The sequence below is a fragment of the Pinus tabuliformis genome, chromosome 9 (assembly GCF_031772625.1).
Source record: "Pinus tabuliformis cultivar Carrire ecotype Pingquan chromosome 9, CPIR1, whole genome shotgun sequence".
NCBI lineage: Eukaryota > Viridiplantae > Streptophyta > Pinopsida > Pinales > Pinaceae > Pinus > Pinus tabuliformis.
This window is the reverse complement of record NC_142307.1, coordinates 1,323,378,798-1,323,384,953: the sequence shown is the minus strand read 5'-3', so window position 1 is coordinate 1,323,384,953 and position 6,156 is coordinate 1,323,378,798.

Here is a 6,156-nt window from a genome sequence, read left to right as displayed (position 1 = left end):
CCTGCAACAATGGAAACTTACTATCTGACGAATTTGGGTAATACTTCTTCACCTAGTAAGGTATTTGTGGGTTGTTCTTGATTTCGGTTCCTGTTGTCAATGTATGGATTATCGAAATAGAGAGATGGTGGCTTGGTTGGGATAGCATAGTTGGACTCTTGACGCAAACCTTTGAGATTTGTGTGAATTGTTGTGGGATCCTTGGGGGTGAGTCGGGGGTAATTGCTGCTAGTTGTTTGATTTTTGCGTCGTGGGGGAGTCAATTCTGGTGCCACCATTAGACCATTAGTGCATGTCTGCATCTTTCCCTTGTGATAGTCTTCCCCATGGTCAAGGGATTGCTGTGTGTGGGGATCTCAGGGGGAAAAGAGGTAATGTCCAAGTTTTTGAGAGTGGGAGTGTCAAAGTGGGAATCTCCCTCCAGCTGGAGGGAACTTCTCTGTCAACTTGGAAGCTGCTTAATGTTTGGCTTGTGTGTCTTTATATATGCAAGGGGTTGATTCGGCCCTGTGAAATTAGGTGGTCGGGGTCAGCTTGGTGAAGGGTGAGCAATTCTCTTTGTCTGATTTTAAGAAGGTCGGTAATCTATCACGGGGTGGAAGGGGTGAAGGACCAATGCCCGTGTGGGTGCCGATGTTTGTGGAAGTGTGAAATGTGCCAACACCAGTGAGAGTGGGGTACTAGTTTAGTCGCAGGTATGCAAAGGAAAAGAGGACGACCCCGCTGAGGGGGAGGCCATCGGGGCTGCAACGAAAATAGAGGAGGCAAAGCCTCTTTGGTTCATGAGCATTAGACCACCCTTAATCAAAATTGAAATTTTGAGCTATGAAAAGGGAAACGTGGACAATCATTGGAAACTGTTGTTGACCGATCGGTGATTCGATGGATTTAATGTGAAGCTCGCTAATTATAAAGCTTCCGATGTATATGTGGGCCCATCCCACAGGTCCACAGGTCCACGCACTAATTATGTAAAGTGATAACTTTACTGCGTTCAAGCGGCTGAGCTGTCATCATTTTTGGTATTAGAGTAGAAGAAGATTCTGCGTGAAAAAGAAGAAGGTACAGTGATGAAGAATATTGGAAAGATTATGGTCTTATGTTGTCGTGCAGGTAGTGACAGGAGAAGGTGAGAAGATTGCAGCAACCTAGAGCATGGAGTGCTCAAATGGTTCCACAGAAGAGAGAACCAGAGAGATGCCGAAAGAATAAACTCAGAGGAGAGAAGCTCAGTGAGCTATCATGTAGCAGGGAGGACTTGTTACTGCAGAGGTTTCGTTGCAGCTCACAAAAATATCATAAAAGCAATTCCACAGAGGATGTGGGTAGAATTGCTAAGGGATGAAGAAGAAGCATATGACTAGGAGGTCATAAATTTTTGTGCCTTGGGATTCTGATGCAGGAGCATTAGACCACCCTTAATCAAAATTGAAATTTTGAGCTGTGAAAATGGAAAAGTGGACAATCATTGGAAACCGGTGTTGACCGACCAGTGATTGGATGGATTTAATGTGAAGCCCGCTAATTATAAAGCTTCCGATGTATACGTGGGCCCATCCCACAGGTCCACGTACTAATTATGTAAAGTGATAGCTTTGATGCGTTCAAGCGGCTGAGCTGTCATCACTCTTCCTCTAGTGAGGCTCATTCCGCCAGCATAGATAGTAAAGAGGGGTTTGTTCAAGTTCCTACCTCGCCTCCCAGACGATTGGTCCAAGCTACCTCTCTCGATTCCATTACTGAACAACTGAGGAGGATCTAGGCCAACCTGGACATCCTCCTAGATCACAAATATAAGGACCACAATGATAATGTTGCCTACTGGAACAATATCCAATTTACCCAAGAGGAAATTCTAGATCAATTAGCACATGTCCGTTGAAGCCAACACAAAATTAATGATCGATTATGCGAGATCGAATATCATCTGGAACACATTGAATTTCATTAGCACGATTAGAAAGTTCAAAGGGAACGCCCAGAATATGTAGCTCTTCCACCATCGTGTCCCCTGCCATGAAATGAGTAAGATAGGATGTGTTGTAGTTTTGGCAGTTTTGGCTTGTTTGGCTGAGAAGCCCTTTAGAAATAAGGTGCAAACTGAGTAATCTTATGATGTATATTTCAACTCTCCTTTCCAACAAATCCAGTCGGAGTGAGGCAGGACGAGCTGATGACCAACCATATGTACTTGTTTTATCATTAGTAATATAATCTAAAGTGCCTTGATCGACAAAAACAAATCTCTCTTTTTTGTTAAGGTGTTTTTTTTTGTTGTTGTTTTTTTCCAATATTTGTTGATTTAAAATAAAGCTAATTTTTTTTTTTTTTGGTATTAAAAAATTGCGTTATTTTGCCTTTTTTTAAAGGGTGTTTTTTTATGATTTTCTTTACATTAATGATGATTTTATAAACCACATGTTAAAAAATGTTGCAATTTTAATGCTCCTTTGAAAATGGGGTCAAGATGTCTTAGATTTAAAACGAGCTATAATTTTAATCTTAAAAAAATACGTTTATTTTGATATACCCACTCTTTGATTTATGTATTGATTTAAAAGATTTCTACTCATGATATTTTGTTTTAATGCCATGGTTGAAAAATATTGGAATTTTAACTTTAAAAAATGGTGATGCTATGTCGCCACTTTGCATTTCAGGGTGTTTTTAATGCTTTTCGTAGTCACGATGTGTTTTTTAACGCTTTGATTGGAAAATATTGAAATTTAACCCTAAGATTGTTGATAAATCTAGGGCAATTTGATTAGGTATTCTTATAACTTGATTTCTCTTACTTTGACAAGTTCTTGTGAGGTTATATTACTTCTTCTTGATATTATTATGTTCCTTCATCATCAAGATAATTTCTAAACAAATGAAGATCATAAACACAAGAAAAGAGCACAAGATGTAGGCACTCAGCCAGGGAAAAACCCTTATGGAGGTGAAAACCCAATCAAAATCTTCCACTAGTAGATTCAATTTGTGACAACTAGGACCCAAGACCAAGACAAGTGACCTTCTTCACTCCACCAAGTTCCACAAATGAGTGAAACATCATTCTAATTAGGGCTTCGATAGGTACAAGGATGATCTCAAAGTGATATGTTCTACGAAGAGTCACAACACGCACAATGCTACAGATTAGATACTTGACCAAGGTATCTAACCAGGTGGGACTAAGGTTTGTCCCAAGCTTATGCCACTATAGATACCATTAGGCTTAAGCTCTAACCAATCTAGGGATCTAGGTATTGTATCCAAGGTCGGAGCTCCACAAGAATAGCGATAACCTCCCTAATTCGAGATCTAGACATCATCACAGGTTGGCTAGATGTCCTCCCAAGCATCTTGTCACCCCAAGATGCTTCATCTTTCCTTATCAACTAAATCAGGGATATCCATCATTCCAAGAATGCTTCAAAAAATTCAACCTTCTTATGGAGAAATCATGCACAATCACAACCCCGATTAGTAATAAACTTTCAATATATATATATATATATATATATAAGTTAACTCAAACTTCTAAGGTTCTCAAATATACTGATGCTGCTTAGGTCATCATCATATTATCCAAACACATCTTCGTCAAAAGCTTTCTTCTTTAACTTCTATAAGAACACCAAACCCAGGGTTAACACTTCTTTCAGAACATCCGAGTCTTGTTTACAACTTTACCACTCACGAATATCTATCGGTAATGCTTCAACCATGATCTTTATTATTTCTTCAAGGTATTTATTATACTTGTCACATTATGCCTTCCCTCTCAACTAGGTAGTTATACACTTTCCCTCATCAAGCTCCCTCTCAACTTAAGGAGATCAATAACTTCATTCTTACAGGTTCTTTATCATAAATTCAATCTTTCAAAGCTTCATTTCATAAAGAACATCATTCTTTCTTATGGCAACAAGGTCTTCTATTAATCTTTTATTTCATCATCATTTTTACAGTTCCCTTTATCCATCATGTTCATCATTATTATGAAGTCATCTTCAATTATGAACATTTTCAGTGTATTGAAGATTATGTACCTGCAAATAGAAAGTACAAACAAGTAATAATATATAGAAGCGTGAAGTCAATGATATCAAAATAGGGTTATCATGTCATTACAATGGAAGCATTAAAACAATCAAAACCTATACCTAGTTAGGTTCATAATCAACAAGAATTACATCTTTTATATTCTAGAATTTAACAACTCGCTAGGGTTTTTGTCACAAACCCTATATTCCATCATTGAGACTTAAAGCCTTAGATATAAATGGCTAAATCAAGTTATCAATCTAATCATAGTATTTTTCGTCTGGGGCTTCGATATTATACTCTAGAATTTCATGTCAAACTCTACTAGGGTTTTGTTACAAACCCTAGATTTCATCAAGTTAAAACATGAATAATAATCAAGCTATCATTCTATCACACCATATCTAGGGTTTCATTTCCTAGAAACTTATACCAATCTCTTACTAGGGTTTTTATTGTAACCCTAGATACAAAAATCAAACTCCAAAATTAGATATACAACAATTTTTGACCAAGCTAGGGTTTTAATCATATAAAAGCACATACACCTAGGGTTTAATTCCTAGGATTTTACATTGACTATAACAAGGTTTTTGTCATAAACCCTAATTCATCAAACCCTAAAAAATTTAGGGTTTCATCATATAATCGAGATATCAATGACAAACTCTAGAAGGCTAGGGTTTCTTCAAGAGCCTAAACATCAAGAGAGTAGGATATCGTTATATGTTCTATATTTTATCAACAAACCCTAAGTGGACTAGGGTTTCATTATTAACATACCCTAAGCACCAAAAGGCTAGGGTTTTGTGGTGAACCCTAAATATTAGGATTTTACCAAAATAAACAAATGGAAAAAGATAATATATCAAGGGTAGATTGAATCTAAAGATTAATCACCCTAACAAGAATATTTATGATTCAAAAGACCTAAACATGAAAAAGTTAGTGATATAAAACAAATTTAAAAATACCCATACCTTTTAATATGAAAAATATCTTGCTACAAATATTTATACATACCTTGAGATTCTTCTTTTACAAACCTTGTAGGATTTTAGTTGAAGGGTTCCTTTAGCAGCAAAGCTCCTTATAAGTATTTCTTTGAAGATTCCTTATTTCTTCCTGCAAGCTTAGTTTCGTGAAATAATATCATCCTTATTTCTTTATGTATTTGCAACAATCATTGACAAGTACTACCAAGAGTATACAAGTCTAATTACAAGTTCGGGATTTCAGATTCAAAACTTAAGTTCAAATCCAGTTCTTACTAGGGTTTCCAATTTTACCTATGATTAACTATAAACCCACAAGCTAGTGTTTCTATATGGAATAGGACAGGGTTTATTAAGAGGGAACAAGGGTTTTTATATGAACTATCTAGGGTTTTACAATCCCTAGACACATTTAAAACTTTCAAGTCTTAGAATCATATAAGCATTTGGAAAATTTTAATAAATGAGCATGCTATACATACCTTTGATTTGAAAGATTGATGTTCCATTGGATTTGTTGCTATTTAATGCAAGCTGCATACACATTTGCTAGATAAAAACAAATAACAATACTTGATTTCTTCGAGTTGGTACCTCAAATGTTGGATGCCTTTTGCTTCAATTTTGTAGGTGAGGAGACTGTCAAACATTGAGGAGGCTTCAAAATCAGATTCTAACTCCACTTTCCAGACTTCATATATATATATATATATATATATATATATATATATATATATATATATATATATATATATATATATATATATATCTGCGCAAAATAGGGATCACAAAAATTGTCTTCAAACATTGACTATTTAATCTTGTGGTATATATGTATATTTGTTTACATGATTGCCAACATTTGCCTCAGATATCTCGACTTCTATGCCACTGTATATGACTACGAATTTACTCCAAACATGTACTGCGTTTAGTTGATGAGCACACACACACACACACACACACACACACACACACATATATATATATATATATCTATATTAAAAATGTCTATTTTTAAATATTTTAGATTCGTCCTTGGTTTATTTTCTATGTATAGGTTTTTGGCTGCTTTAGATGATAAACACTTTAATTCAAGCCTTCCAAACATGCTTATGCTTAGAAA